General features: G+C 41.1%; 1 protein-coding gene and 2 pseudogenes across 2 annotated transcripts in view; 1 reads left to right on the top strand and 2 right to left on the bottom strand.

The window, feature by feature from the left end:
* ST3GAL6 (ST3 beta-galactoside alpha-2,3-sialyltransferase 6) overlaps positions 1-12,588 on the bottom strand; it is a 57,642-nt gene that overhangs the window by 18,187 nt on the left and 26,867 nt on the right. The gene's annotated exons all lie outside the window — the stretch shown is intronic.
* Positions 11-781, top strand: LOC102825891 (annotated as a pseudogene).
* LOC102839357 lies at positions 4,706-5,161 on the bottom strand (annotated as a pseudogene).

The following is a 12,588-nucleotide window of genomic DNA, read 5'->3' as shown; positions in this document are numbered from 1 at the left end:
ACGTGAGTGGAAAGCAGATGAGGAGGATGAAATTTCGGAGGAGTTGAAAGAAAAGGCCAAGGTTGAAGATGAGAAGAAAGATGAAGAAAAAGAAGATCCCAAAGGAATTCCTGATTTTTGGTTGACTGTTTTTAAGAATGTTGACTTGCTCAGCGATATGGTTCAGGAACATGATGAACCTATTCTGAAGCACTTGAAAGATATTAAAGTGAAGTTCTCAGATGCTGGCCAGCCTATGAGTTTTGTGTTAAGAGTTTCACTTTGAACCCAATGAGTATTTCATGAATGAAGTGTTGACAAAGACATATAGGATGAGGTCTGAACCAGATGATTCTGATCCCTTTTCTTTTGATGGGCCAGAAATTATGGGTTGTACAGGGTGCCAGATAGATTGGAAAGAAGGAAAGAATGTCACATTGAAAACCATTAAGAAGAAGCAAAAACACAAGGGGCATGGGACAGTTCGGACTGTGATGAAAACCGTTTCCAATGACTCTTTAATTTTTTTGCCCCTCCTGAAGTTCCTGAAAGCGGAGATTTGGATGATGCTGCTGAAGCTATCCTGGCTGCAGACTTTGAAATAGGTCACTTTTTACATGAGCGTATAATACCAAGATCAGTGTTATACTTTACTGGAGAAGCTATTGAAGATGACGATGATGATTATGATGAAGAAGGTGAAGAAGCAGAAGAGGAAGGGGAAGAAGAAGGAGATGAGGAAAATGATCCAGACTATGATGTGAAGAAGGATCAAAACCCAGCAGAGTGCAAGCAGCAGTGAAGCAGGATGCCTGTGGCCTTGAGGATAAGCTGCACTGGTCTACCTTCTACTTCCCTGGAAAGGATGACTTTTCATCATTTGACAAGCCTATTTGAAGTAATTTTGTTTGTTTGTTTGTTTGTTTTTGTTTTTGCAACCTAAAATAAAAATGTCAAATATAATTTTAGTTCTCATAAGATAATGTCTTAATTTTGTATTAATTTAGGTAGAGGCAGAAGCCTTGCTTAAAATGTGTATGCCGAGTTTCAAATTACTATTGAAGTGTGCCAACATTGGAACATCACCTAATAAACAAGTGTAAAAAAGAGAAGACAAACCTTAAGTGGAGGTGTTTTTTAAGTGCATTTAAAAAAGTACATTCTTTTTGAGTTAGAACTAGAGAAAAAACCCCAAATGTGTGGCTTATTCTATTTAATTCATATTGGTTAAAGTATGAGTATGTCATTTACCCATGCTTCTGTTTACTCTGTACTAAAAATGGGTAGTACTGTTTACTTAACTACCTCACAGATTTGTGTTGAGGCATAATAAGTTAAATTTTGTTACATATTAACTTAAAATTTATAAATTGTTAGTGTTCAATCTCATTGAAAGTTGAAAGAATTTTGGGCCTATGTAGTACACCACAAGTATGATAGCATCTTTTTTTTTATTGTAAGGTTTAGTAATTCTTACACTGGAAAACAAAGGTTAGTTACCTCTGGATCTGGACAGGCAAAACCTGCAGACTTTTGTGTGGCACCTAAAAGTGGATGGGTGAACAACTATTCCAAAATGTCCAAGAATTTTTTTAGGTATTTTAGATGACCACATTGTAGTAAATACTACGGAGATCATGGAAATTTAAGAAATAAATATTTTTTTTTGCCATAACTTCGAGGAAAGAGCCACACTTAAAATACCTCAGGCTAATTACTGTTAATTTTTTTGTGATAAATTTAAGCTTTGAATGTGAAGGTGGACTAATAAGTAACTCTGAAGAAGACCAAGAGTTTCTTTTCTTAATAAAATTACACTGGATTTATTATTAAAGGTAATTCCCCTTTAAATATTAAGTGTTAAGGTATGGAAATGTGAACACATTTTAAAAATATTATATAGTATTCATTCACTAGCTACTCTTCCAGGGAAAGATGGAGAGAGGTTGCTTTTGTTAAAGATAATACTGCCTTAGAAACCCCATGGGGAAGTTCTCCTCGGCTCTATAGGTTACTATAGGGTTTGCTTTTTATATAATTTCACTATAAAATTTTAATTAACTACTGGAAATCCTTAACCAGTTAAAATAGCTTGTAGGAAAAAAATGCCATGAAAATACCTTTTATTTTCAGAATGATATTGGTTGCTTAGATCAGACATTCTGTATTGGTTTTTGTACCCACAGCTCATTATCAAACTAGCTTCTTCTGAGCTTGAAACATTTTTTACCTTCAGATAGAATCCCATTTTTAATGAATTTAAGTAGTAAAAACCACTACTTTTATTTTCATTCCTTTAGGAAATAGCTACTGCCAAAGTGAAGAGGTAGATAATATTTCATCTTGTTTTATAAGGGGGAGGTGGTTTGCACAGAAAATGTTGGAGTTTCAAGAGACAAGAGTGTTCATCTGTGCTGTTTTTCCAGCTCAAAAATGGTTCAATTCCATTCTAGAAATCTGAATGAGAAACTGGCTTGTTAGTGGGCATTGAATGCTAAACCATGGGTCACCAAGTCATCATCTGACCTGAGATGCCCATCATAAATTGGGTGTTGTCTGACCCACAAAATCAAAGCCGGATGTGCACAGCAGCACTCCATCATTAAAATGGAAGTGGTATACGTAAGATTGGCTTGAGCAAGAACTGAAGGCACAAGTAAGTGACATGAAGAAGTGGTCCAAATGCACAGAATCCCACTTCTGTAACATTATCTTCCTGCTCCCAGTTGGCACCTATGGCCTAATGGCCTAATGAAGCGTTCCCTATGATCAGTTCACTGAGGAGGAGAAAACTTGTGCCTGGCTTACAGAGGGTTTGGCATCACTGAGAAACTGGACAGCAGTAGCTACAGCACTCTAGCCCCTTTCTGGGACTTCCCTAAATGGCAGTGTTGAAGGGAATCCTCCCAGTGGGCAGATCTTTGAGCAGTGCACCTAGTGGTTCACTTTGATTGGAAGTAGAAATGGTCAGATACATACTAGTATGCTATTCATTAGCTGTGACCAGTGGTTTGACTGGATAGTCAGGGACTTGATAAGAACATGATTGGAAAACTAGTGACAAGGCAGTATGAAGAAGAGGACTATGGATAGAACCCTCTGAATGGTCCAAATTAAAGATACTCTTGTCTCATGTGAATGTTCACCAAAGGGTGACCTCAGCAAAGGAAGATTTTAACAATCAAGTGGGTAGGATGATGTGTTCTGTAGATACCAGTCAGCCTTTGTCTCTAGCTGCTCCCATCATGAACAAAGTGATCACAGTGGCAGGCATAGGGGTTATGAATGGGCTCAGCAATGTAGACTCTTCCACTCACTACAAGGCTGAGTTGGCTCCAGTCACTGCTAAATGCCTCATCTCCTAGCATCAGAGACCAACACTGAGTACCCAACATGGCACCATTCCTAGGGGCAATCACTCAACAACCTGGTGGTAAGTTCATTACCACTTCCATCATGGAAAGAGCAGTGTTTCTTTTTTTAAGGATAAAATAAGTTTCTATTTATAATCTTATAGTAACGGGGAAAGCCTTAACTTGCAAGACAATTCTTCCACAGTATGTACAACATACTTTTTGTTTCCATGGGATGGACTCAAACACGGACCAAGACTACAGAGTATGCACTAGAAATCATCAGATGCCAGAAATGGAATAGGAAAAAGATAAAGAAATGAGGCCTAAACACACAAAACCACCCCTCACTGGAATGTACTGACCACAGCCATAACCAGGGCTGGATCAGTAAGGGAGACAGGTTCCAGAACGGAAGGGAAGGAAGTGGGCAGAGCAGGTTCTGCTCTGGTGTGTGGGGGGCTTAGTACCAGGTAAATCACTCTTGGTATTTACATACAAACTCAGTTGGCTGTATTTCTTAGAAATGCACATGGAGAGAAAATATTTGATTGTTACTTTATAAATCTGTTGCTTTTCAATACTGACATCATCAGAAATAGGGAAAATTCACTCAATTCCAATATTAGTAACAGGAAATAAACATCAAAACATCATTACTGGCCCTCAATACAAAACCTGTCCCCCACCCAAGCCTCTCCTTCCTCATCCCTTTCCCTACCAACTCCCTGGCAGCCAATGCTTTGCCACTGCTTTCTCCCATATGTACTCCTCTACAGGGCTGGCAACATAGGCTTCTAACAGCCGCTGAGCAGCAGCCTCAGCCATGAAAGCTGCCAAAGTTTCCGCACTGCAAAGCTGTCCCCACTTTCCTTTTAAACCACAAACTTCAAGGATCTGGTCTTTCAGTAAGAGTGAAATAGCTTTTTAGGGGAAAAAAATCTTTTAAAAAGGAGTGGAGGTGAGTAGGGAGGTAGGAATAATTCTGAGTATTCCAAACTGAACAGCTTAAAGTAGAGCAGTTCAAAGATTCACAAAGTCTTCAAATAAACGTCAGGGTGGCCTGGGAGGAGAGGCCCCAGGGGAAGGAATCCTTCAGGCACTGGTGCCCCACAGGGCTGGAGGAGCTGGCAGGGCAACTGGGACACCATGTGCTCAGAGGTCCGGAAGGCCTTCTGCCTGCCACAGAAAACGCTGCCAAGTTGGGGAGTTTGGGTTTAAGAATTCCTGTTGGGAACAGGGAATCACTGAAGGGAAAACATTTAAAAAAGGAAGAAAAAAAAAAGGAGTAACACAAAGAGTCAAAGGGTTCTAAGGATGAGCTGAGAGAGGAGGAAACACACAGTTTTTATTTCTGGCCTGCCCCATTTAGCTTAGCTGACCTCCATCCAGAGTTTCTTCCTGCTTTGGGACTCTTCGGGCGCCGACTTCAAACTGTAATAGAAGCCCCCATAGAAGGCAGAGATGGTGCTGCCCTTGGCGTTGGTGTAGGGACTACTGTCTGAGGGGAAGGAGTTGGTCTGTGTTTGGGCACTTGGCCTCGCCTTCTGCAGTGCATGGACTTGATGCTCCAGAAGAGCATTCTGCCACTTGAGGTCATCAATATCTTCCTGGTGTGTGTGGTTTTTCCTTCGCATATACTGGATATACTCTGTGGCTTTGTCTAGGATTTGGGCCCGGGATGCCTTCTCTCCTTGGAGTGATGGGACTGAGTCCCACAAACTGTGAAAGCTGTCTTTGATGTGGGCCTCACATTTTTGCTCCAGTGCATTATGATGAGCCCGTTTGTCAACATTGCTCTCCACCTTGAGGTCCTCATTATTGCTCATTTCCTACTACCCAGGGAGCAACCACTGTAGCAGTGGGGTTGAGCGGAGGGGGTAAGTCATGGACTACAACAAGCTGAGTCCCCACACACACTCACTCACTCACTCACTGCCTCTCTCACTCACACACCCATTTTTTTTTTTTTTCTTCTTCTTATGGGGGTAGACACTTACTCTGGATACTGATTGTCCTTCCTTGCATGCAATGCTTCTGCCAAAACTAGCATCAGAGGACTTTCAGAATGCCTTTTCCACACAGCATTACCTCCAAACAACTCACTCCACATTAAATGAATTGTGACAATGGGCCCATGTCTATGAGATTCACTGGTCTTACAATGTGCCTCATCATCCTGAAGCAGTTGACTTGATAGAACAATGGAATGACTCCATTATATGGTGCTGTTACTCCCATATCAGGATTCTCGGGTCCAGAAATCAAGCAGGGGGGCTATGGCTATGGTACCACTCATTATTACTTCTAGTGACTTGCTCACAACATTTTTGTGTCCTGTCCTCTTTCTTTATGATCTGCAAGTCTTAGTTACAAAGCCAAGAATACGCCCATCATGAGACACAACACAAAGTAAAGAATGTCACTTGGTCACTCTGGGCTCCTGAGACATCTGGATCAACAGACAAAAAAGGGAGTTACCATATTGGGTGGCCTGATTGCTCCTGATTACCAAAGGGAAACTAGATTGCCATTACCTAATGTGGTGCTGTGGGCTAATGTGTTGGACTACAAAGTCGTTTGAACTGCAAGGTTGGTGGCTCAAGCTCACCAGCTGCTCCTTGGAAACTTTATACAGGGTCACTATGGGTTGGAATCGACTCGATGGCACTTAACAACAACAATGAAAGTAACAACAGTATGTCCAAGATACTGGAAATCTCTTAGGATATCTCTTGGTACTACCATGCCATGTGATTAAAGTCAATGGAAAACTACAGTAACCCAATTCCGCCTGACTATTAATGCCCTAAATCCTTCAGGAATAAAGGTTTGATCACACCACCAGGCATAGAACCTTCCTGAGGGCAAAGGAAATACAGAATGGGTGATAAAATTTGGTAGTTCTAAGTACTAGCTATGACCACATGACTAGCTGAAGAAACAAGGACTTTAATTGTTTAAAATTGTTACTTGCATTTAATACATATATTATGTGTGCATAGTATTTTCTTTCTTCCCTCCCTTATTCAGTACCTATTATAAAATATAAGATAAAAACTGGACTAGTGCATTTTCAGGTTGTACACATATTAGTTGTAACATGTTAGTTGCAAATATGACTGTTGTTAAGTGCCACCAAGTTGGTTCCAACCCATAAGCAACCCTGTATAGGGTTTCTGAGGAGTGGCTGGTGAGTTTGAGCCACCAACCTTGTGGTTCAAACTGACTTTCAGTCCCACACATTAACCCACAATGCCACACCAGGACTCCCAATTTAGGCTTTATAATTGTCTTTATTTAGAGATTATATATAGTGTAAGGAGATGTGTACAGTTGCCAAGTTAACAAGAGGTGATCTGTGATAGTTAAGATTATGTGTCAACTTGACATAATTCTCAGTGGCTTGGCAGATATTATGTAATCAGTCTCCATTTTGTAATCTGATGTGAGCCGTCAATCAGCTGAAAGGAGCCTCTATATCCAATATACAGATATTCTAGCAAAGTTCACGCTCTCTTTATCCTGCATCCTACTCCTCATTCCTCTGACCTCCATGAGCCACTTAACCCTCAGATTCACCAGCTTCTACAACCCCATGAGCCAGCAACCTGCAGATTGCCTTTATCTGACCTACAGATCTTGAGTTCATCAGCCCTGCAAGCACATGAGTCACACAGGTTTGGGACTTTCAAGTCTCCACAATTACATGAACCACTTCATTGAAGTAAGTACCTCTTTGTATATTTCTGGAGTCCTGGTGTGGCACTGTAGGATAAGCAATGGACTGCTATCCACAATCTAACCACAGGGTTGATGGCTCAAACCCAACAGATGCCCTGTGGAAACTCTCTGCAGGATTGCTATGAGTCAGAACTGACTGAATAGGACTTAACAATAACAACATCGATTTTATGGAGTCCTGGTACATAGGATAAGCAGTGGACTTCTAACCACAAGGTTAGTGGTTCAAAACCACCAGACGCTCCTCAGAAACCCTATACAGGGTTGCTATGAGTCCGAACCCATTCAACGGCACTGAACAACAACAATAATATATATTTATATACATGCTTCACTGATTTTGTTCCTGTAGATAAACCAACCTAAGACAAACATCCTTTGAACTTAGAAATGAAGCTATTTCTGGAGGTCACCTTTCAGCCAAGTTATAGATTGATTTATGAACATTACCACTTGTGAATAATGTGATCCATTAAACCATCAACTGTTGGTGGTGATGGTGGTGGTATGCCGTGGAGTTGATTCCAACTCAAAGTGAATCTGTATAAAGTTTCTGAGGCAATGAACCTTTACGGGAAAAGAAAGCCTCATTTTTCTCCCTTGGAACAGCTGGTAGATTCAAACTGCTGATCCTGTGCTTAGTAGCCCAACTTGTAACCTACTACATTACCAGAACACTGAAACACTTTAAACCATCAGCTATATGAGACTAAGTGATCAACATTTACCCAACAGCAAAAATAAGAAAGGCACAAAGGAAAAGGAAACATAACAAAGAGAATCAAAATAATAAGAATGTTGACACCTAGTTAAAATTGTAATCAATGGCATAGGATATTGTGTACAAAAAACTGTTCAATAGGAACCTAATCTGCTGTGCAAACTAACCTAAAACATAATAACATGTTCTTTTTAAAGAGAAAAAGGTCAGCTCTAAAGATTTTATAATTTAATGTCACACTTAACAGGAATTTCAATTTCTGTTTTCTTCTCAGTCAATTTGGGATCAGGGATACAGGGAGGAAATGTGCACAGAAGTCCCTTTATTGTAGGAAAAGCTTGTCAATATCCTTGAAAGGACACCTGGTCAATGAAAATCCACTTTTCTTCCTAGCAAATTCCTATCTATACATTTGTTGGTGGCGGGGGGGAAGACGCTATAAAAAATGAATGGAAAAATTCTACTATCTTTTCATTCCATTCAAAAAAGTTTTTGAAGCCCCCTCCTGTAACTCTACAAACTCTTTGGGAGATATCCCTTGGGCTCTTTGGCAATGATTTCTTAGCTACAGCTAGTTCTCACAGTTTTCCCAAGACTCTGGCATTGCTTCTCTCTGCACATACCCATATACTATCTAAGGAGTAGTTTATCCTCTCCTTAGCTCCATCCACTTGGCCTTGGCCCCTAGCCTCCTCTGCTTTCAGTGGTTCCCAGTGTCCTTTGGATGACTGTATAATTTCACCACTTCTAATTTTCCAACTTTGATGCACAAACAGCTTCAGTAATTGAAAGTCCCTAGAGGGCAAGAATAGTATCTTTTATAACTTTCTATCCTTGTGGTTAGTTGGTTGCTAACCAAAAGGTCAGAAGTTCAAATCTTCTAGCTGCTCCACAGGAGAAAGATGAGGCTTTCTGCTCCCATAAAGCTTTACTGCCTCAGAAACCCTATACAGGGTCGCTATGAATTAAAGCCATCTTGATGACACACCACTGCCACCATCCCAAAATCTAAAACCCTTCCTAATTCAATGGCTGTACATTTTGGAAGTTAGTTTCATTTGGCCTTACATGTGGAGGAAGTCATTTTCCTACTTTGTTTTGGAGAAGCAGATAACTGTAACTCCTTCCCCCACTCTGAAAACAGGTAGGGAAAGGCACATGCCCCAAACTGCTCACCCAGAAAACAAAATAATAATCGCAGAGTACCTGAACCTGTTAATAGAAAATCTGGAAAGTTATTGAAACACTAGTGGTAATTCTATTTTTCAATGTGAAAGGCATGTTTTGCATAAAGCCAGGAAAGCCAGAAGACTTTCCACTGTACACAGAGGGAAATGTCAACATCATAAAAATAGAAAGGAAACGTGTTGACCTTTTCAAACAATTTGTGATATATCTTCTGAGTGCTTTTTGACGTTCATTATTTCCCCTTCAGCAACATCATATTCATTAAAACATACTACTTTATCTCTCATGTAACCATCTATAGCAGATCCCTCTGTTTGTATTCCCAACACCCGTTAGTCATGTGTCTGTCTAGCGGAGTACTTCTTAGCAGTTTCCCTCCACTAATGACTGGTCGAAATATGGTCATATGGCCTCTGGACAAAGAGGCATTTGGAGAAACCTGCTAGATGCTCTGGAAAAGATTTTGCCTCTGATAAGAGAATTGTGAAGGATCCCCAGTTAGATGTTTGTGGTTTGAACCCCCTAAAAGCTCCACAGAAGAAAGATGTAGCCATCAGTTTCCATAAAGATTTACTGCATTGGAAATCCTACTGTGCAGTTCTTTGCTGTTTCATAGGCTTGCTCTGAGTCAGAATCAATTTGATGGCAATGGGTCTTTAAGAGAATAGTGGTACAAAAGGTTCAGAGCAGCCAGAGATGTCTTGGAATAAAAGCATGGCAATCTGCTTCCAAAAGGTCATAGCCTTGAAAATAATTCTGGAAACATACAGAGTTGCCAGGAGTCAGAATCTACACAATGACACTTTTTTTTTTTTTTTAAAGAAAATGGTATGAGTAAAGGATTTTAAATATATACATATATAAAACCTATTTCTTTTAGCATAGAAATTGGACATTTGATATGTGATAACACAAAGAAAAGTTGCAACCATCAGGCAACTAAGGGAGCAAGGCAGAAAGATCCACTGAGAAGCTGCCCAGGAATCCTGAGACCATGGATCCACTCATTCATCCCTGCAGCTTGTCCAACTTCAGGGAGCCCCGTTCAGATAGTATGTATGAATGGTGCCACCTGGAGTTGTACAATCTACATTCTGTGCAGTCAGCCCTGCATGCTGTAACCACCAATGTGAACAAATGTGATTTTAAGAGAGATAAATGTTCACATTATTCAAATCACTCTTAGGGGTACTATTGTTGCTGTTGAGTGCCGTCGAGTCTATTCTGACCCATAACGACCCTGTATAGGGTTTCCAAGGAGCAGCTGGTGCGTTTGAACCGCCAACCTTGCAGTTCAAATGGCTTTGCAGTCTGGCACATTAACCCACAGTGCCACACCAGGACTATTAGGACTCCCTAATTATGCAAGTCTTAGTGTAGCACTCTGGTTTCCGAGGCTGTAAATGTTTACGGGAGCAGAAAGCCTCATCTTTCTCCCGTGGAACAGCTGGTAGTTTTGAACTGCTGACCCTGAGGTTAGCAGTCCATTTGTAATCACTACATTGTTGTTGTTGTTATGTGCCGTGGAGTCGGTTCTGACTCATAGTGGCCCTGTACAGAGTTTCTGAGACTGTAAATCTTTACCAGCTGTTCCGTGGGAGAAAGATGAGGCTTTCTGCTCCCGTAGTTTCAAACTGCTGACCCTGAGGTTCACAGCCTGATTCATAACCACTATGCTACCACATATGTCACCTTTATTTTATGCAGCATGAAAACATTTCCTCTGGCATATCCAACATGATTTCTGTATTGGCCCAACATCTTAACCTCGCAGTTGCTACACAACAGATCATCACTGATCTTGCCTCTTTTCCACATATGACTCACCCTGTTGATGCACAATCATTGATATACCTTTATGCCCACGATCTCTTGGCAGAAAAGCCTGAAGTGCAGAGAAACTCTGATGACAACGGGAAGTCTACAACAGTGATGTAGACCTTGATGCACTGATCCCATTAGGAGTCTTTCTAAGAAACATGCTAATGCTTTTCGGTTTTGCTTTCTTAAAGTATTTTAAGGTCATGCACCTGCCCTGACTAGAAGCCAATTTCACTCAATTGATCAATGCTGGCATAGTGGATTCTGCCTGAGTGCAACCAGTCAGCTTTCACAAATTCCTGGCTATTTAGCAGGCAAATGGTTTGATACAGGTGTTTTCCACAGGTGTTTTCTTTTGGTGAGATATTCACATGCAGCTCCTATATAACCAAATTGACTTGATGGCAATTAACAACAAGAGCTATATAACCACCCGTGCAGTCCTAAAACTTTCTTCCTAAAATCAGGCATGCTTTCAAAATGTGATATTGATGGTTGGGGTGGGGAGCTTGGATAGTCAGGACTCCCCTAGACAACATTTTAAAGTATTGCTTTTCTGTGATCCAACTGCCTTAAAACTAGCCTCAGTGTTTAATAACATTTGTTAAACATGGCAGCCTAGAATAAGAAGAGGAACCTGAATCCATGAGAAATCAACTGCAGACGCCTATAAAGACAGGCTTCCTGGTGATAACACGGTTAAAGCACTCAGTTCCCAACTCAAAGGCCAGTGGTTCGCACTCACCAGCCACTCTGTCAGGGGGAATTTGAGGCATTCTACTTCTGTAAACATGCACTGCCTTGGGAACCGTATGGAGTAGTTTTACTCTGTCCAACAGGGTCACTATGAGTCTGAACCAACTAGTTGACAGTGGGCAGCCTGTAGACTGGATGGCAAATGAGCAAAAGTTGCCCCAGGAAGGAAATTGGGAGAAGACAGACAGCAGTTGAAATGGATTTTCCCCTTTTGGTTTCTCAAGAACACTTTTGAAGCATCTGAGGTTTACATTAACTTTACCTAAGGAATTTGGTCTTTGTGCTCAGTTCCTGAGAAATAACTCCCTTACTCTAAAATATTCTTGGAATTTAAACATCTTCAATAAGGCCTCCAGACCACACCTAAATAACAGGTTATGCCAGTAATGACATAATATGCCTCTGGGAAGGGGGTTGACTAGGCCAGAAAGAAAACGCTATGATCACCTCACAGTATTGAGTGACCTCAGGAAGAAGGGGCTGGGGCTCACATTCTGTAATCAGATTCCAAATGAAAACTCTGGACACTGAAGCTCCCTGGGCTTCCTGGTTGGTGAAAGATGCCCCTTTTTGGGACTTGGAAGCTTCCTGTTGGGAACCCTCCTGGATCTTGCCCTGTGTATCTCTTTATATCCGTTTTGCTGTCATAAAGTTGTAATCTTAAGTGTAGCACTTTTCAGGAGTTCTGTGAGTCCTGGCAGCCTATCAAGCCTGATGGAGGAGTGGGAGTCAGTAGATCAGTGAGAAGGGCTGGAAGCCCCTGAGCTGATGGCAAGTATCCTAAAGAGGGTACAGGGAATCTAGTAACTTGAAAGTGAACATGTTATCATAGTTCGGGTGTTGGGGAGGGCAACAAGGAAGGGGAGGGGGATGGAAGAACAAGGTAGACAAGAGAACACTGAGACAGGTTTGCATGGGCTAAATAGGACAGAGGTAAATAGTGGTGTATGTTAAATCTTGGAACAACAGGGCTCTGTGATACAGGGATCAAGGTATAGTCTGAATGGGTAAAAGGGGAAATAATGT

Source organism: Chrysochloris asiatica, unplaced genomic scaffold, assembly GCF_000296735.1.
Source record: "Chrysochloris asiatica unplaced genomic scaffold, ChrAsi1.0 scaffold00120, whole genome shotgun sequence".
Lineage (NCBI taxonomy): Eukaryota > Metazoa > Chordata > Mammalia > Afrosoricida > Chrysochloridae > Chrysochloris > Chrysochloris asiatica.
Note: the sequence above shows the minus strand (reverse complement) of the source record. Positions and strands in the feature narration are given on the sequence as shown.